The 21,029-nt window shown below is 43.8% G+C and overlaps 1 pseudogene; it reads right to left on the bottom strand.

The window, feature by feature from the left end:
• Nucleotides 1–10,392: 10,392 nt before the first annotated feature.
• LOC104981635 lies at nucleotides 10,393–19,156 on the bottom strand (annotated as a pseudogene).
• Nucleotides 19,157–21,029: the final 1,873 nt, after the last annotated feature.

Here is a 21,029-nt window from a genome sequence, read left to right as displayed (position 1 = left end):
TTTCTTGTTCAAAACTTGTTCTCCTCAAGATTGAGGATTATCAAAGAAAACGGAATTGTAACTGATCAGAACTCTATGGGGCCTTCCTGGGACAGGCCCTCCTCCCTATCCTCTGCTTTAGCTCCTCTCTGAAGTACCTAGATAACAGTATCTGATGCACATTTCCTGAGTTGTTTTGCAAATGTAAAAAACCCCAGTGAAAGTGAAAGTCACTCCGTCCTGTCCAACTCTTTGTGACCCCATGGACCATATAGTCCACGGAATTCTCCAGGCCAAAATACTGGAGTGGGTAGCCTTTCCCTTCTCTAGGGGATCTTCCCAACCCAGGGATCTAACCCAGGTGTCCTGCAGGCAATTCTTTACCAGCTGAGCCACAAGGGAAGCCCATTAAAAAAAAAAAAGAAAAAAAAAACTCTCCAACAAAAGGAAGATGTTAACTACTTGATGACCATAAGCCTGTAGCCTCAGGCCTCCTGGAGCCTAAGGACTGATAATGTTAACCTTTGTAACACCACCCTGCTACCTCACCATCAGCCAAACAGAGAATTGTGCACAAGCTGATCACGTACACTGGGACCCCACCTCCCTCACCTGGCTTTGCCTAAACCCTCAGAGAGCTAGGGGCCTTTTTGGGTTTGAGCCACCCTGTTCTTGCATACTTATTGCATGCCTCCTGCAATAAATGTTCCTCTGCTCCAAACTCTGAAGTTTCAGTTTGTTTGGCCTCACTGTGCATGAGGCACACAAACTTGTATTAACAACAGTCCCTTCTTCCTTGACTATCTAGCATCTTATCCTTAGTACCTACCATGATGATTTAGCACATAATTGCCAACAAAGGTCCGTCTAGTCAAGGCTGTGGTTTTTCCATCGGTCATGTATGGATGTGAGAGTTGGACTGTGAAGAAAACTGAGCGCCGAAGAATTGGTGCTTTTGAACTGTGGTGTTGGAGAAGACTCTTGAGAGTCCCTTGGACTGCAAGGAGATCCAACCAGTCCATTCTGAAGGAGATCAGTCCTGGTTGTTCTTTGGAAGGACTGATGCTAAAGCTGAAACTCCAGTACTTTGGCCACCTCATGCAAAGAGTAGACTCATTGGAAAAGACTCTGATGCTGGGAGGGATTGGGGGCAGGAGGAGAAGGGGACGACAGAGGATGAGATGGCTGGCTGGCATCACCGACTCGATGGACATGAGTAAACTCTGGGAGTTGGTGATGGACAGGGAGGCCTGGCGTGCTGCAATTCATGGGGTCGCAAAGAGTCGGACACGACTGAGCAACTGAACTGACTGAACTGACTGACAGACTCAATAAATACTTCTTGAAATAAATAGAAAGTGAAAGAAAGTGTTAGTCACTCAGTTGTGTCTGACTCTTTGCGACCCCATGGATTGTAGCCCACCAGGCTTCTCTGTCCATGAAATTCTCCAGTTAAGAATACTCGAGTGGGTTGCCATTCCCTTCTCCAGAGGATCTTCCCAACCTAGGGACTGAAACCAGGTCTCTTGCATTGCAGGCAGATTCTTTAACATCTGAGCCACCAGAGAAGCCAAGGAAATAAATGGAAGCACAACAAATAAACTTTAGCATATACTATATGTAGGTCATATGCTACATATGACCAGAGTGGGTTGCCATTCCCTTCTCCAGGGGATCTTCCTGACCCAAGGATCAAACCTGGGTCTTCTGCATTGGTAGGCAGAGTCTTTACCATAACTGGCAAAAGCCAAAGAAAATCCAGCAAACAAAGGAAAGAAACATTATTTTATAGAGTAAAAAGGAGGAAGTTGGGAGGGGTTTTTTTGAATGAAAGGAGGAAAGCGAGAATTTGGGTTGATGATGGTTTGTCATAGGCCTAGTAGCTTAGGGAGTTGGTTTCCTGTAGGAGATACAAGTATATCTTTCATGGTGAACCCTGTAATTGACTATTGTTTCCTGATGATGATCCTTCCTGTCGGGGTCTGTAATGGACTGTCCTTCCTGTTACTGACCTTGATGATGCTATGTGAGAGCTTCCCCTTCTAGCATCTCAATTCCATTTTAAATGAGATTTCCCTGTATTAATTTTCACAGAAATAAAGGTAAGGAAAGGGAAAAAAAAGATTAGAGCAATGAAGATAGTCACTGTGACAAGTAAAATCACTGCTGAGGAAAGAGAAGTCATTTTGATTTGTGTCAGGGTGCCTTTTCACTTTCATTCCTCTCTCCTCCAGAGTCATCCAGTCATCCATGTACTTTAGCCCTGAGTGGGGAGATGGCCTCCCCAAACTAGCTTTGAGCTTCAAGTCCATCCAGAGCATGTGTCCATGACTTTCTCAGATATACTAGGATAGTGTACTGACTGCTGCTTGAGGGCCTGAAACCCAGAGTAGATGACATCATCATGTAGGGCACCATCATGATTTTGACCATTCTTGGGGAGGGGCAACTTTCCCTCTTCAGTTCAATTCAGTTCAGTCACTCAGTCGTGTCCGACTCTTTGAGACCCCATAAACTGCAGCACACCAGGCTTCCCTGTCCATCACCAACTCCTGGAGCTTGCTCAAACGCATGTCCACTGAGTCAGTGATGCCAGCCAACCATCTCAAGAGGTGGTCCTAAGATAGTGGAGGAATAGTTTGGGGAGACCACTTTCTCCCCCACAAATTCATCGAAATAACATTTCAACGCCGAGCAAATTCCACAGAACTTCTGAATGCTGGCAGAGGACATCAGGCACCCAGAAAGGCAGCCCATTGTCTTCAAAAAGAGGTAGGACAAAATATAAAAGATAAAAAGAGAGACAAAAGAGGTAGGGATGGAGATCTGTCCTCAGAAGGGAGTCTTAAAAAAGAGAAATTTCCAAACACCAGGAAACACTCTCTCCAGCAGGTCTGTGGTGAGCCTTGGAATCTCAGAGGGCAAAATAAACAGGAGGAAAAATAAATAAATAATTAAACCCCACAGATTACATGCTATCCAACCATCTCATCCTCTGTGGTCCCCTTCTCCTCCTGCCTTCAATCTTTCCCAGCAACATGGTCTTTTCAAATGACTTAGATCTTAACATCAGGTGGCCAAAGTACTGGAGTTTCAGCTTCAACATCAGTCCTTCCAATGAATATTCAGGACTGATTTCCTTTAGGAAGGTCTGGTTGGATCTCCTTGCTGTCCAAGGGACTTTCAAGAGTCTTCTCCAACACCACAGCTCAAAAGCATCAATTCTTCAGTGCTCAGCTTTCTTTGTAGTCCAACTCTCACATCCATACATGACTACTGGAAAAACCATAGCTTTGACTAGACAGACCTTTATTGGCAAAGAAATGTCTCTACTTTTTAATATGCTGTCTAGGTTGACCATAACTTTTCTTCCAAGGAGCAAGCATCTTTTAATTTCATGGCTGCAATCACCATCTGCAGTGATTTTGGAGCCCAAAAAAATAAAATCTCACTGTTTCCATTGTTTCCCCATCTATTTGCCATGAAGTGATGGGGTCAGATGCCATGAATCTTAGCTTTCTGAATGTTGAGTTTTAAGCCAGCTTTTTCACTCTCCACTTTCACTTTCATCAAGAGGGCCTTTAGTTCTTCTTCACTTTCTGCCATAAGTGTGGTGTCATCTACGTATCAGACGTTGATATTTCTCCCAGCAATCTTGATTCCAGCTTGTGCTTCATTCAGTCCAGCATTTCTTATGAATTCTTTTGGCTGACCTAATAATTAAATTGACACAAAGCAGATTAACAGAAGGAAAAAAATTAATCCATAAACTTGGAAATTTCATAAAGATTGGACCTCAGAATTGAGCATAGCAGAAAATTTATATATCATTTTTAGGTAAAGAAACAATTATTTGTAAAGATTTAACAAAACAAAGGGGCTGGCACTTGGGATAGCAGAGTAATGAAGAGGTAACATGGTTTGTTTCTACAAACTTCTTGGCCCTGAGTTCCCTGTCTCTGGGGACAAAGGTGACCTTCTACCTCCAGATATGGGGGGTGGGGGGCACACCTTTCACGTGCAAGGTTTATTTCCTGCCTTCTGGGAGACAGGAAGGGGAATCCAAGTGTTCTTCTCACATGAGCCATTTCTTAAGTCATTTTATTTAAAAATAGTCCATTATCCCTTGAAGGTATATTTCAGGGTGGCCTGCCCTGAATCCAAACACCATAGTGGTGAAGACATAGATGAGCTGTGTACACTACGGATGTGAGGAGGGCATCAGAAAGGCTTAGATTGCTTAGGTAAGGCTAAAAGGTAAACTTCCCTCTCAAGGACATGGGAGTGGAGTCAGAGCAGGTATAGGATAAAAGTGGACCATTTCCCACCAAAGATTTCTAATTTCTATGGAATTAATGACTGATCCTCTCTAAACTAATACATTCAAGTGCTGTCTTCTTTACTTTGGTAAGGGTTGTCATTATCCTTAGCAAGCTCATTCTCATTTCTACTCCAAAGGAATGTGGATACAGTGGTACGGGAGGTGAGGTTAAAGAAGCTCTCTTTCACATTTCCTTTCTTTTCACCTTTCTGCCTTCCTTCCCTCATACCTTCCTTTCTCTTTTTCCCTCTTTCTTGTAACACTTTTGACTGTGCTATAGGAGGTGGAGACTCTGGCTGTCTTAGATTTTCAAAGGATTCCTCATGATGCTTAGCAAGCTGCAACTGCTGTAACACAGCCAGACCTGTAACAAGGCAAGAAACAAAGCCATGACTCAGCTGAGGGCTTCCCTGCGAAGCTACAGACCTGTTCCACTGCTGCGTACCTAACGATGAAGAGTCAGCTCCTAGTAAGTCCTGTGGTGAGTGCTGCACAGGTCTTCCTCTTCACTGCTGTGCCAAAGCCACCCTGGAGAGGAGGGGGTCCTGGAGCTGGGTCCCCACCACCTAGTGAGTGGTGAGTAGGAGCAGCATGGGCTCTGAGCAGACACTGTTGTGCTTGAAGATAAGCTCTTCTCCTTCCAGCTTCAAGATCCTTGAATACCTTGTCACATGACTCGTAACCTCAATTTGCTTCCTGACAAGTGGGAAGAGTAAAACCTACTTTAAATTTTTGTTGTAAGTATTAGATGGGATAATTGAAGTGACATTACCTAATATATGTGTGTGCATGCATGCTCAGTTGCTCAGTTATGTCTGACTCTTTGTGATCCCATGGACAGTAGCCTGCCAGACTTCTCTTTCCATGGGATTCTCCAGGGAAGAGTACTGGAGTGGGTTGCCATTTCCTTCTCCAGGGGATTTTCCCGACCCAGGGATCGAATCTGCATGTTTTGCACCTCCACATTGCCAGGCAGATTCTTTACCATTGTGCCACTTGGGAAGCCCCACCTAATTAATGTACAGTCAGAATCAAATAAATGCATGTTAATTAAACCATTGGCCCATCTACCTGTTGCAGCCATCAAGGCTCCAATGGACTGGATTCTCACCTCTCAATAATTACCTCAAGCCAGGGTCCAGTTTATCTGGTCTTGCCTTAACTTGGCTGCATGTTCAGCGAGGGCAACATCTGAACAGCTCCGTATTCTTGCTGAGGCCCAGGATGCCCCAGAGCCTCTTGTATGAACTCCCATGGGTGATGTTCAGCATCCTCAGGTGCTCATGGACCACAGACTTCCAAGGCTCTTTAGGAGTAGGGTGGTGCCAGGTTTCAGAGCTGAGCACTGAGGACAGTGTTAGTTCTTCATTACAAAGTGTGGCACTGGGAAAGTTATGAGTGGTAAGAAAGGTGATGGATGAAGGAGTAGAATCATTGTGAAAGTCATTCTATTAAGTGGGATATTGCAGAAAGAGACAGTGAGATTTGGATTGGAAACTACATATGTAGCGTTTGGGGTTAGATGAATTCAGAGAATGCCTGACTTGCTAGGACACACCTCTAAGCCCTTGAAATGCTGAGCTGAGAAGGACCTCGTTATTTCCATGGCAGGAGAAGAGCTGCACAGGGCATTGTACCGGAATCCAGCTGCAGAGCCTGCATCCAGCTCCATGCTTGCCACATTCCCCAGGGCCTTGGGCAGCCCACTTGGGTAGGTGTTGTCAGACCTCTCATATGCTGTGGCCAAGTTCAGAGAACTCATTACACGTCAAATCTTCTCAAGATAAAAATCCCTTTGCCATGTCTTTGACCACGACAGGAAAAGGGAAGGAGGCCTTGTCAAAATGTTCCACCAGAACTGTGGGGAGTTCTTTTTGTGGTTCCTTTGACTTTGGGGTAGTAAAAAGGTGAGTCAGAGTGGAACTAAGATAGAGGGATGTGAGTGCTCCCTGTTTCGGGTTGGCTGTAAATTCTAGGTTTGGGGTCCTTCACTTCTGTTTCGGGTTCTCAGTCATGGTCTCTCCTGGCTAGGAAAGTGGCCAGGGTCCTAGAGTGGAAGCTCTACCAGGAGTGAAGCATATGCAGCTATCTGGAGCTGTGTCTCCCACAGGAGTAGAAACCCAGGGAATCCCGACAAGCTGTGGAGCAGATGGGGCTCTGCCAGCAGGCCTCTCCACCTAAAACAAAGATCTGATCATGTCTCTCTCTTCCTCTAAACCCACGGTGGTTCCCATTGATTGGATAATAAACTCCAAACTTTATCAAGGCTCCTCTGATCCAATCCACCTGGCAGCCTTGTTCCCTGCCATCATTTCCAGGTACTGGGTGTTGCAGTCAGTTCAGATTCCTTGCTGGTCTACAATGGCACAAACTCTTCTGAGTCTCTGGACTGTTCTTTGCTTTTTTTTTTTTGCTGCATGAGATGCCTTTAACTTTTCCTACCTGATCAATTCCTACTAACAAATATATTCAAACTATCGGCTAGGGTCCCATATGGCCACTGTCTGCATGAATTCAGTTTTAAAAGCACATTACAGCTGCCAATGATAATTAAAGAGGATTCCAATCTTATATCACTTGAAGATTGATAAAAATTAGAATTTGTAAGCATAATCATTTCTCAAAATCCCCATCATACATCCCCCTTCAGAGATGTTGCTCTGCAACATTTTCCCCAACAGATTCCAGATCTCTATCTTCTCCTCCACCTTCCACAATTACCACCATTTTCACTTCCACATTCTCTGTCAGCTCTTTCGGCTAAATATTTTCCTCTATCTTCCTACTTCTCTAGACAAATTCTCTCTCTCCTTTCACTCCTCTAATTCTCTATAGCAGAAAATATGATAATTGGTCAGTCAAGATCTTATTTAGCATGGTGGAGACAAAGGGGTGCTAGTGAAATATGAAGGAATAGTCTCATATTAGTAAATCGAGTCCACGTCCCACAGCGATAGTCAAGGCAGAACAGAGCTTAACCTGTGGGGCAGTTTCTGTTGGGTGTTATTTTCTAGAATCCAGAAGCAAATAGAATTCTCTAGCTCTGGCTTTACCAGAACTATCCTATGTTGTCCCAGCAGGTTTGTGCTTGCTGATGAATTTCAGGTGACTCATGATAGTTTGCATCTGGTTGTATCTAGGTATTGAGAAATTCCCAGAAATTACATCTCTAAATCAAGATCTTTGTTCTATGTAGTTGATCCCAGAGGCCAGAGCATGAATAAAGGAGAAACTGAGGCAGGGACAGTGGCTGACAGGCCAGGGGATGAGGATGGAGGTGAACTGGGGCTAACGTGCAGCTCCCTTCCCTTTGACACAAAGACTCTTTCATCAGAGAAATGCAACAGAAAAGAAATAAGGTAGACACAACTCAGTTCAATAAAATCAATGCATTATGTGTTATGTAGCCTGCCAGACTCCTCTGTCCATAACACTCTCCAGGCGAGAATACTGGAGTTCCTATCCCTTCTCCAGGGGATCTTCCCGACCCAGGAATCAAACCAGGGTCATCTGCATTGCAGGAAGATTCTTTACCAGCTGAGCTACCAGGGAAGCCCCTAGAAAAATACATACCTACATCCACCATCAACAACTTACATATATCTGGATTGATAATACTTTACATCTTCCTTTCCAGATATGTCCTAATTACATTGGTTGAAGTAGTTTTGAGGTCCCAGAGCAATAACGGTTTTTAATTTCCTGGAGGCAGCATTTCTTCATGAGAAGAACCGCTCCAGGTGATCACTGATAATGAGATAATGCAAATTCAGCTAGTGAGCTTACTTCAAAAAGAAAAAGTGCCCCAAAAGTAAAATGTCCTATCAAGGGAAGTGGCCAAGATGGCAGAGTAGGAAGACCCTCAGCTCACCTCATCCTATGGACACACCAAAATTACAGTTATTTACAGAGTAACTATTGATGAGAATGACCTGAAAACTAGTTGAAAAGATTTCCCACATTTAACAATATAAAGAAGGAATCACAATGAGATGGGTAGGAAAAACAGAGATGTGGTATAGTCTAGACTCACACACCCAGGTAAGTGGCCCACAAACAGGAAGATCATCACAAATGCAGAAATTCTCCCCCAAAAGTGAGGTATTCAAGCTCCACATTGAGCTCCCCAGCCTGGGGATCCTGTAACTAGGATGACAAGAGTGTCTGACTTTAAAGGTGAGTGGGACTTGCCTACAGGAGAACCGAAAGGCTGTAGGAAGCAGAGACTCTACTCCTAAGAGACACGTGCAAAATCTCACCCACTCTGAGACCCAGTGCAGAGGCAATAATTTGAAGGGATTCCAGTCTGACTCACTTGCTGATCTTGGAGACCTCTTGTAGAGGCAGGAGGGAACTGGGACATTCCCTGTGGACACAGACACTGGCAGTAGCCATCAGGGGAACTCCTTCCAGCATGAGAACTCTAGTACTGGAAAGTGACCCTTGGGAATCCTTACTCAAGTCTACTAGAGCTGGCAGCCTCCCTGCCCATCAGCCAGTCACATCAAACCACTATGTTGTGTACCAGGAACTAACGCAGTGTTGTAGGTCCATTATACTTCAAAAACAAACGAACAGACCAAAAAACTCATCAGGAAAAGAGGCCAGATTTGTGGTTACCAGAGACAAAGTGTGGAGGGATGGGGGAATTGGATGAAGGTGGTCAAAAGATACACTTTTAGTTGTAAGTAAGTACTAGGGATGTAATGTACAACATGATAAATATGATTAACACTGCTTTATGTTCTATAGTTGTGTTGCGAAGAGTTGGACATGACTGAGCAACTAAACAACTGTATATGAAAGTTGTTAAGGAAATAAATCCTAAGAGTTCTCATCACAAGGAAAAAATTTTTTTTTTTTTCTTTTGTATCTATATGAGATGACTGGATGTTCACTAAACTTATTGTGGTAATCATTTCGTGATGTATGTAAGTCAAATCATTATGAAAGTGTTAGTTGCTAGGTTGTATCCACCTCTTCACGACCCTGTGGACTGTAGCTCATCAGACTCCTTCTGTCCATGAAATTCTCCAAGCAAGAATACTGGAGTGGGGTGCCATTCCCTTGTCAAGGGGATCTTCCTGACCCAGGGATCGAACCCAGGTCTCTTGCATTGTAGGCATATTCTTTACCATCTGAGCCACCAGGGAAGCCCTTAATCTTAGACAATGCTGTATGTCAATCATATCTCAATAAAACTGGAAGAAAAAAATAAACAACTTAAAAATTTTTAAATACAAAATTAAAATTTTTAAAAAAAAGAAAACAAGCAATACACTCCACTTGATTGAAAATTCCTAGAGGGCCAGAGCCAAGCCTCACCTATATTTACATGCCCCGGTAACTTGCACACAACCAGCTTCATTACATAGCAATATGATAAGTATGTCTGGATCTGATTTTAACACTAACTACATAATTGTCATTCGATGCCTCAGTTCTTTCCACTGTAAAATAAGATTGGGGTGTTAAACTCAAACACTTTCGGGCCCAGGCAGGTAACGTGAATCTGTTAGGCAGCCTGAGAATGCATGTAGGGTATAAAGGCAAAGAAGTCAGAGAGTATTCAGATTCATTAAAGCTGTACTGCTCTTCTCAATAACAAACACACACAAAAACTGTTTTCTGGTCATATTTGGCCATCAGAGCCCCTGTTTAAAAAGCTATCTTAGGTTTCTGTTTAGTTAAAAATTCTTGAGTCATCAATTGCTCTGGTTCACTTTCTTTTTTAAGAATGGAGAGAAAATAGTGATGGAGAAGAGAGTGCTAGGAGTGGTGAAAACCTCTAACCAGGGACCCTCCTGCAGAAACCACCGTGTCCTTGACGCCCATGCTACATGCATGTTCTCGTCCATCAATTAACAGATCCCCCAACAGCTGTTGCTGTTTCAAATTAGAATTAAATACTAAGTTGTTTATTGGAAGGAACCTCAAAGATGTTTGAAGATTTTTGAGTTTATTAGTTTCATGAAGAAAGGTTCTTGTGAGCTGAAGGAATCAGGATTGTTTGAAACGTTGCCCTCACCCCAGATGCATCAGGGCAACCGCAGAGTCCTCAGGGAGAGTGGAGATGGCTGCCTCACACTCCTCTAGGTGGAGAGGGCAAAGCCCACCTAGTTGTGGGCCATGTCAAAGACAGTAAAACTCCTTGAAGAAGACATCACCCAGAATCCACAGGGGCTCCCTGCTGGAGGAGGACAGGTAAGTGGCCTCAATCCCCAGCATGCAGTAGTCATCGTTCTGAAGAGACAGTGGACAGGCCATCACCAGGGGCATTGCAGAGGCCTTGCCCCATGGAAATGTCCCCCACTCTATGTCCCACGACACCTGGGGGTCCCTGACTTCTTGTTCACCCTCAGTCCTGCCCCTGGGAATTGCCCATAGGTGCCCAGATGCGAGCTGGGACACAGAACAGCCTCTGGGCCCATCCAGGCACACATGCAGGAACCCTGGGGCGAATATGTACATTGAAGACATAGGTGGAGGGCGGCAGTGGGAGCTGGGGCCTGCCGATGGTGAAGGTGATGGTAGGCAGGCTCTCCACAGAGTCGCAGCTTACCACAAACTGAGAGAGAAGAGACAACGCTGCAGAACGCCTGGGGCTGTGGGCCTAGAAAAGGGCCCAAGGCCCCCCTTTTCCTGCGGGACTCTCTTTCCCATCGTCCAGCAGAGACTGTTGCAGAAACTGGAAGACCAGGCCTGACTCCCATGCGCAACACAGACCAACCCTCTGGCTTCTTGACTCCTCCTTTAAACATATCTCAGCTCTTAGATTTTGGGAGTACAGATATGGTCATAAGGAGTCAGGCTTTTCCAGGACCAAATTCTAACCTCAAATCATAGAGAAAAGGCATGGGCACACATTTGTACAAGTACAGTCACACCCTCTCATGTCCAAGTGTGTATGCACCAGTCCATGTATTCATCTCTCTCTCTCTCTCTCTCTCTCTCTCTCTCTCTCTCTCACACACACACACACACACACACAGATATTTGGATGCAAGGAAAAGCAAACCAGATATGGGCACCAAGGGGAGCAGACATGGGGACAGAAGGCTATTTAGAGTAAAGCCCAAAGGTACATTCTTAGTGAAGGAAGAAAACCAAGTGGAATGGAGAAGTACATTGTGCCCTGACTCTATTTCATGCAAATGACAGCAGCCAGACTGAGCTGAAATGTGCCCCTAGAACCTACAGTGGACAAGCAGCACCTCCTGACAACCACTCAGCGCAACCTCACAGTCTGGATGGAGTTAGTATTACTCCCTCCCCTTTCCCTTTTTTGCATTGGAGGTTCAAGATTTGTTTCCACCGGTTCTGTCCTGCCAGGGGTTTGGGTCCCCTGCAGTGCTTCCTCCTCCCTCTCATGAACTCATGCTGTCGGGCTCCTGTCCTGAGGCTACCTGGATGTGCAGAGAAACCATTGGTTTCTAGTTATTCACATCACCATCCTCATTATCCTGGGCTCCCATTGCCTGCAGGAAGGAGGTCATAAACTGATGGGGAGCAGCCAGCAGGAAAGTCCCTGTATCCACAATGGCCTGGCAGCCTTCGGAACACCAACCAGTGGCCTAGTCACAATTGCAAACCTGACAGAGACACCAATACAAAGAAAAAGTCAGGTGCCTCTTCTGCAAACATGAGCCTTGTCCTCCTCTTATCACCCACCAGTTCAGGAGCTCTAACATTCTGCATCTTCCAGGAAGCAGGGCCACTCTGTGACACATCTGCCCACGTGATGCTACTGGGCCTTTGTAATTACTGGAATAATAGCCTCAGTCTTGGACTGGTGACCTCTCCAGTCCTTGGAAAGCAAAAACTGTGCATGTCTTCTTTAATCTCCTTGTGCCAGGTTTTTCCAGTGCTTACCCAGCGATTAGGACATACAACCTGCGATACGAGCACAAGTAAATACTATCGGATTCAAAGAGAGATCACCATAGACTGGGCCTCCAGGAGAGGGATTCAAAGAGAGATCACCATAGACTGGGCCTCCAGGAGAGGTTTTGGAAGAGATAGGAATTAATCCAGGCTCTGAAGTTTGCCTAAAGTTCAAATAAGCACAGAGGAGAAGAGGGATACACCAGGTGATACAAACAAAAGAAGCCAGAAAGTTATGACAAGGTGCAAGGATGACATCTATGCTTCAGATCAGGAAGTAGTGGGAAGGCTGTATTGATAGGTAAGGCCTAGGTTTTGTATGGTCTTGAGTACAAGGCCAAGGCATTTTGTCTTTAAACTTGCATGTGATGGAAAATACTTGGCAGCTTTAAGTGTAGAAGTAACAGATTCACAATCATGAATTGGAGATCTGATAAGCTTGTGCTCAAATTTTAAAATTCTTGAAATGTGTGACTTTGGTTAACTTACTAACCTCCCAGCCTTGATTTCTTTTTATCTATAGAATGCAATATGATGCTGATATCCTTATAGTGTTGTATATTCTTATATGCAATAGTATAGTAAAATATTTAGCATATCTGGAATGTGGAAAACACCAGTGACCACATTCAATTCAGTTTGGTTCAGTCGCTCAGTCATGTCTGACTCTTTGCAACCCCATTGACCACAGCACACCAGGCTTCCCTGTCCAACTCCCAGAGCTTATTCAAACTCATGTCCATTGAGTCAGTGATTCCATACAACCCCCTCATCTTCTGTTGTCCCCTTCTCCTCCTGCCTTCAATCTTTCCCAGCATCAGAGTCTTTTCCAAAAAGTCAGTTCTTCACATCAGGTGGCCAAAGTATTGGAGTTTCAGCTTCAGCATCAGTCCTTCCAATGAATATTCAGGACTTATTTCCTTTAGGATGGACTGGTTGGATCTCCTTGCAGTCCAAGAAACTCTCAAGAGTCTTCTCCAATGCCACAGTTCAAAAGCCAAATGGTCAATACCAAAATCAGACTGGAGAAGCTCTATAGAGTCAGCAAAACAAGACTGGGAGCTGACTGTGGCTCAGATCATGAACTCCTTATTGCAAAATTCAGACTTAAATTGAAGAAAGTAGGGAAAACCACTAAACCATTCAGGTACGACCAAATCAAATCCCTTACATTATACAGTAAAAGTGACAAAACTGATTCGAGGAATTAGACCTGATTGCCAGAGTGCCTGAAGAACTATGGACAGAGGTTCGTGACATTGTACAAGAGGCGGTGATCAAGACCATCCCCAAGAAAAAGTGACAGCATTACTCTTACTGATGATGGAAGTGGGTAGAGATTATGCTGATGGTATAATGAAGTTTTAAGAACAAAGCTGTGAATTCACAGGGCCTAGGAATGACCAACCTGCTGGCATGGCAAAGCTCAGTGGCCAGTTCTAAAGGTTCAGTCAAGAGCTAGACGCAAGCATCTACTGGGCTCCAGGACGACCTTAGCCAGGGGTTTGGTGATTCTTTAAGTAATTCATGTCTTGAGAGGAACAGGCAACAGTGTCATGCTGGGGGACTATGGGAGTGCCCATAATCCCTAGAAACTGTCCACTCTACTTACTCCTGGATGACAATCTGCCAGTACAGCTCCCAGGTAACAGGGGTTCTGACGATCTCACCAGAATAGAGCTGAGTGTTCTGACGATCTCACCAGAATAGAGCTGAGTGTCCTCGTCTCCCAGGATAAGCTCTCCACCATACTGATAAGTCAGCTGTCTGGGGAGAAAGGCCAAGTGCATGAGTCCTGCAGCACAGATGGGTCAAGCAGTTCCTCTCTCTCTCCTCCCCTCTTTCCACTCTCCTTCAGACACAGAGGAACTGCAGAACAAGGGTGTGCTGTCCTCTCATCTGCTCCTTAGACTCCACCTTGCTCAAGGTACAATCGAGAGAATTCTCAGAGAAACACCCAAAACGTGAGAGACTTGGAAACACAGACTGCATCATAAAGGAGAAGACAGGCACCTGAAAACAGACTATAAGCATATCCCAGAGAGGCCTTCCCTGGACAGGGAGAGGATAAGAAGAAACCCCACTGAGAGTGCCTGGGATGGGGCCTGACAGAGACCCCAAGCTGGCCATGATGGAGATGCTCCTATCAGGGTCAATTAGATAACTAGATAATCTGAAGAGGTTCTAGGTCTCCTGTGTTTACTATCTTGGCCTGCCAGTCATCAGAGTAAGCCATTTGGATCAGATACCCTGAGGACCATGTGTTTAGGAATAAAGGATCAGGGAATAAAGCTTGCCATGAAGTTTGAGTCCAGATAAAAGGTACTGGATTTCTGATCAAGACTTTTGAGCTGGAGTCTTGGCTTCATGCCTACCAGAGACTGAACTTGTTTAACATTCACAACATGTTTAAGCCTCCATTTCCTCACTGGCAAAATAGAGCTAATATGATTTTTCAGATGTCATTTGAAGTTATTGCTACAAGAATATTTTATAAAGCCAGTTCAGTTCAGTCGCTCAGTTGTGTCCGACTCTTGTGCATCAAGTTGGTGATGAAATCCAGCCATCTCATCCTCTGTCGTTCCCTTCTCCTCCTGCCCCGTATCCATCCCAGCATCAGGGTCTTTTCCAATGGGTCAACTCTTCGCATGAGGTGGCCAAAGTATTGGAGTTTCAGCTTCAGCATCAGTCTTTCCAATGAACACCCAGAGCTGAGCTCCTTTAGGATGGACTGCTAGTAGAGGTGATGGAATTCCAGTTGAGCTATTTCAAATCCTGAAAGATGATGCTGTGAAAGTGCTGCACTCAATATAAAGCTGGAGGTGTTATTATAGTTATCACTTCACTTCTGTTCTCTTTATAGTAAATGCTCATGGAGCTTATTCAATCACTCTACAGCTGTGCAAATCTAACACAGCAATCTCTGGATTTACTGAACAAATGTTGAAGGAGCATTGTCCATTTTTAAGAAGAGAGTCATCATATGGCTAGTATGGCCATTGTTAAAAATTCTTCCAGTACATTTAAAATAAAATTCCCCCAAAAATGTAATTACAAATTTTCAGAAATATATGTGGGGTTGTATATAGCACATTATACTCATTGTATCAGGTAACTTTTTTTACCTAGGCTCTGTCTGATGTTGAGTTGTCCAAAGCCCCCACAGAGCCTCATTTGATGGGTCCTTCCCTGGACAAGGGTTCTTACCAAGAGAAGTAGAAGCTGAAGAAGGGTTGGGTCAGCTTGTCCTGCTGCAGCATGTGCTGCATGACTGCTGGGGTGCCTCCGACCGACAAGCTGGGGTAGGCCATTTCCATAATCCCATCAAAGTTTGAACAGTAGAAAGGGTCACTGGGCTCATTCTCAGGCCAAATTCATGGTTATCAGTGACAATGTTCTGAACCTGGAGTGAGCAGACAGAGAGCTTCACAGTTCAGGCGGGTAAATTCTTCCAGACTTAGGTACCCAGGGTCTGGGATGTAGAACCCCTCCCAGGAGAGGAAGTTGGCTTTTTTCATGCTGAGCTCAAACATGAGGGCAAGGGTGGAAGGGGAAAGGGCAACAGTGTCACTCAACCATGTGTATCCCAGAAAAAAATAGCTAGGTGTTGGGGAAGCAGAGGCAATCATTTTCTGGAGTTATAGTTTCCACATCCATTTACAGTGAAAGAATAGTTTTTTTTCTATTCTTCTATTTATTTTTCTATTTATAAAACCATAAAACTGGTTTTATGCTCATCAATCCATGTGCAAGAACAACAGAGAACTTTGAGAATGAGGAAATAAGAAAATAGTGAAAGGACAAGTCATCAAATATCCATAGTGAAAGGGTGTGGAGGAGAGAGAGGATTTATTCTAGGTGGTTCCAGGGGGCAGAGTTAAGACTAGGAAACAAAGTCACAAGACACAGCAACCTTAGCATCGCATAAAGAGCTTTCTGCAGTCAGGACTGCTGTGGAAGCCTGTCTTGGGAGGAAGATTGAATTACATGGCCTTTGACATCCTTTCCAACTCTTAGCTTCTGGGGAGGTTGTACTAAATTGGTAATTATGGATTTTTCTGGAAGCTTGAGGCTCTAGAAACTAGGAGGCAAACCACAGAGCCTCCACAACTATGAGAATATCACTCACAGTCACAGTGTCATATCCCAGGACCATACTCAGGCTTCTACTCCCATAGGACAGCGTATAGGTTAGTCCATTGAGACTGAAGGTGGAGGACTGGCTGGGGTTGAACCTATTGTGAGTGGCTATAGGAAGATGAAATACTAGTGTCAATCATTAATTCCCAAAATACTTGGAGACAACTTACCCTTGACAACCTGGGGTCATCAGACCACGGATGTGATAGGGCCTCAGCCTCAGCAATTTTGTGCTGTAGACACACTATGTTGGCCACAGCAAAGCCTGTCCCCTTGGATAACATACATTGCCACAATTCTCTCCACCCCACCATCCCTGAGGGATGGATCTCTTCAAAAATGCCAGGAATTCCAGCCCATGGGAGAGAGCTGAGGGAAAGAACAAAGTAGAAAGGAATGGAAGCCTCAGTCTGTGTCTGCAGTCTCTCCCCAGAACTGTCAGCACTTCTGAAACGTAGACCAAAGGCAAGACATCCAGATGTTCCCAACTTTAGCAGGAAGAGATAATGTTTATGCAGCCAGAACTCTGGACTTAGCAGTATAAGCCTGTGCTCAATTTGGACGCTGCCCCTCCCACTCAGGGGTGGTAGTGATGCCGGTGTACTCACAGCAGGCCTCGGTCTGGCAGTAGGTGGACAGCACCCACAGGTTGGAGGAGCCTGTGTCAAAGAGGACCATAAATTTTGGGGTGGTGTCCCAATGCTGATCTCCCCAAAGTAGAAAGACTGCAAAGAAAGGTTTGTCACCCTCATAAGTAGCCAAGCCTTGTCCAAAGGATGGGGAAGAAGTTGGCCCACTTGAAGTCACATTTTGCCCAAATGATTTCCTTGGGGAATAAGAGGCTTCTGCCTCCAATTCTCCTTTCCTCCTGGAGTCAAATGTTCTCAGTACTCCACTTTTTTATCCCTAATTGCAAACCTTTGACCAGCTAAGACCTGGTCTGGAAAGACAATATCCTCTTCCAAAAGTGTTTTCTGGTTTGTAATATCAGACTACCCAAAGAAGGAGAAGAATCACTTTTTTCTCTTTTCCCAGTGTCTATCCACTGTCCAGCTTTACAGACACACGCCTACATTCACACATGCACACATACACACTAGTCTCCCCTTCTCTTCTGGTGTTAGATACTTCCACCACCATTCTCCTCCTTCCTGGTCACATACTTGCAAAGGGAGCTAGAGAGTCTAGAGTGAAAGGTAGCATGGAGAGAAAAGAATTTTATTACGAGATAGTTTTAGTGCTAGGTGAATTGGGGTCCATTGTGTCATTTACCTGCCTCTAGCTCCTCTATCTGTAAAATGTGGGATTTGAAATAGGAGATCCATTAAAGTACCTTCCAGCTCTGAGACTCTATGTACGTTAAGATGCCTATGCCGATATTGTAGCCTCAAGAACATTCAAACAATTGCTCTAGGTTCCTGTGAATCTTTTCAGAAAAGGGAGATTGTATACAGTGTGTGGAGCCACTGGATATTTTGGCTGGTGGACTTGCATGTGTTTTCCTTCTTTCCCTGCAGCTCATTGTTAGGATGTTCTTTCAGTCTCTCAATTGACTTGAACACTCCCACTATGAATCACTTTACTACATAGACAAGGCTGTAGAGAGATGAGCCAGTAATAAGAGAAAAGGAGGAAGGAAAGGAGGAAGAAAGAAGAGAGGAAAGAAAGAAAAGGAGCTACTATACTATTAGCAGCCCTGCGTGCGAGCTCAATTGCTTCTGACTCTTTGAGACCCCATGGACTGTAGCCCATCAGCTCCTCTGTCCATGGGATTTTCCAGGCAAGAATATTGGAGTGGGTTGCCATTTCATTTTCTAGGGGCTCTTCCTGACCCAGGGATCAAACCTGTGTCTCCTGCAGTTCCCGCACTGGCAGGCAGATTCTTTACCACTGAGCCACCTGAGAAGCCCATACTATTAGCACCAACTTGTAACTTTCAGATACTTTCCACAGGAATGTGAAACTTAGGTTCAACAACTAGTACAAAATCAAAGTTAACGAGAGGCACAAATAAGTATTTAACAATGGTTATTAGCTGAGGGTCACGAACACCACATCCCACTTCACTTACATCCAGGTAGTTTGTGGAGGGCTTGTAAGCAAGTAAGGGCTTGTAATACCAAAATGATACTTAGCAACCGGACCAACATTTGGGAGGTTCTTTAGGAATTTCTCCAGTATACCCTACTCCTCCTTTGCCTCTCAGATAGACTTGCCTTTCCTCAGGATGATTCTGCAGAACATAGGGTAAACCAAACGAATGAGCTTCACACATCCCATCACAGCAGTCCCTTCAAGGACCTAACCTAGGTCCTCCAAACTTCTTCAGTACTCTACCCAAAGAGCCTCTTTTAGGAAGTGCTCCCAGAGCAATTTCTGACCACCACAGTCACTCAAGCATTTCCAGCATGGAAATACACTACACCATATATTTGGTTTTGTACTTAAAAATTGTTTCCAGAGAAGAAATGTCTGTTTCTCCCCAGTCCCTCCTGTAAGCTGAGGCAGGGATCATGCATCCTTTCTTCTTAAGCAACAAAACACCCAACACACAATCTCTCTGTCTCTCTCTCTCTCTTTCTCACACACACACACACACACACACATACCATTCATTTAAGTCTTGACCCACAGCAGTGGCCCAACACCAGTTTATGATATCAAGGAACAATCTGACTGCTTTTCCAAGAGACTTGTGGGAGAAGTCCTTTGCTGTTCCCTAGATTGTCATGCTCATTCACACAAATTCATGATGAAACGAAATCCCAATACACACCTTACCATGCCCTCTGAGAACTGTAGACAAACCAAGACCAAGACCAGGATCTTCATGGCACTGATTTCCACTGTCTACCAGCACACAGAACACAGTGGCAGACCCAAGGGTTGGAATGCACAGAAAGAGGTTGGGTCTCTCTCTTATGCCCTGATTTACCTTGTTCTTTTCATTTCTGGGCACGTGGGCTTTCCTATCTTTGTACCAACCTGTGCCCCTGCACATTCATGGATCCTGTTTGTTTTTCCCTCTGGCAAGTATCAAGGACTTTAATATCCACTTTGTAGCCAACTTAAAAAGCAACTAATGGCTTTGCTGAGGGAATCCAAAACCAATACAATATTGTAAAATTAAAAAATAAAATTTAAAAAATTAACTTAAAAAAAATAAATAAAATGCATGGTGAACAAAGGATCCTGGTACTCTCGTCCACTGGGAAATGGCTGCTGCCAACTTCAGTTGGAACAATGGAACAGTTTGCTCTTTGGCTACAAGTGACGTGCTTTTTTGAGATTTACAGCCTACTCTCTACTTCTGCTCCTTTTCCTTCCTCTTCCCTTGATCAGTCTCATCTATAGCCTTCCATATAAGATTCTAATAGTCCATGACACAACATGCTCTTTATCTTTTTAGCTCACGAATTTACTAAATGCCTACTCTTGTCACTTCTCACTGAGCTCTGGGAGTACAAAGATAATTAAGAAACTGTCATTGTATGTAAACATCCACATTCCTGCTGGAATGACTGACACACATTCAAATCATGAAGCTATGTGGCTTGAATGTTATCACTCCAGGCATTCAAATGGATGTTGAATGAATGAGAATGAAAATAACAGTATTCATAAAACAAGCAGAGAGGAAGTGATAAATCTTGGTAGGATTAAAAGGCTTCACAGAAGAGGTAACATTTGAGTAACAATTTTACAGGAAGCTAGACGAAGAAGTAAGGGAAGTGGAAACGCCATTGGAGGCAGAAGAAAAGCTTGAGCAATAGCAAAGAAGAGTGAAGTTGTGCGAGGAGTTCAAAGAACATTAGGATGAATGAATGTAGCCAAGAAGGGCAATTCCTAATATGGTTCCTCACCAGCCAAGACACATCTAAAGGACCTGCACTGGATCTGCACGATTCTCATCATGCTAATTGTAGCTCAGAAAATTATTTTCTACTCAAGAACCCATTTTTGAAATGAAAAGGACTATAAAGGTAAAATAGGAATAGTCTCCAGTCTATAATTATATTAAAGTAGTACCTTCAGTATTTTAACTATTATCCTATCAAATTATTTATGGTATGCCTCTGATTACACCACACCAGAGTACCATGAGTGGAACTACTAGACTATAGTACTTGGTACCAGTATAAGCATGATTGTAAGGCATGTTGATGCATATTCATTTAAAGCATTATGTTATTGCCTCAGCTGTTAATAAATGACTATCTGGAGGACAGCTAAAATACTTATTTTCAGAATTCTAAGGGTATTTTTTCTACATATTCTACATATTTTTATGTACAATTGGATCGACTATGTTAATTTTCTTTATAGACCAGCATGATTGTATAACCTATAGCCTTTGTAAAGTATTTTTATAATTCATATCTTTTTCATATATTGAGTGTAGTTTAAAAGTATTTAATTGATTGCTCTCCATAATTCTTTACTTTTTAAATTTTTAAAATATTTTTAAATTTTTATACAATTTTTAAAAGTTACTTGACATTTACAGTTATTGCAAAATACTGGCTGTATTTCCCATGTTATACAAATACATCCTCAAGCCAATAGTTTGTATCTCTACTCTCCCACCCCTAAATTGCCCCTCACCCCCAACTGGTAACCACTGGTTTGTTCTCTAAAACTGTGAATCTGCTTCACTTTTGTTATATTATTATATTTTATTCTTTTAGATTCCACATATAAGTGA

Source organism: Bison bison, unplaced genomic scaffold, assembly GCF_000754665.1.
Source record: "Bison bison bison isolate TAMUID 2011002044 unplaced genomic scaffold, Bison_UMD1.0 scf7180017864519, whole genome shotgun sequence".
NCBI classification, from domain to species: Eukaryota; Metazoa; Chordata; class Mammalia; order Artiodactyla; family Bovidae; genus Bison; species Bison bison.
This window is presented reverse-complemented; position numbering and strand designations above follow the sequence as displayed.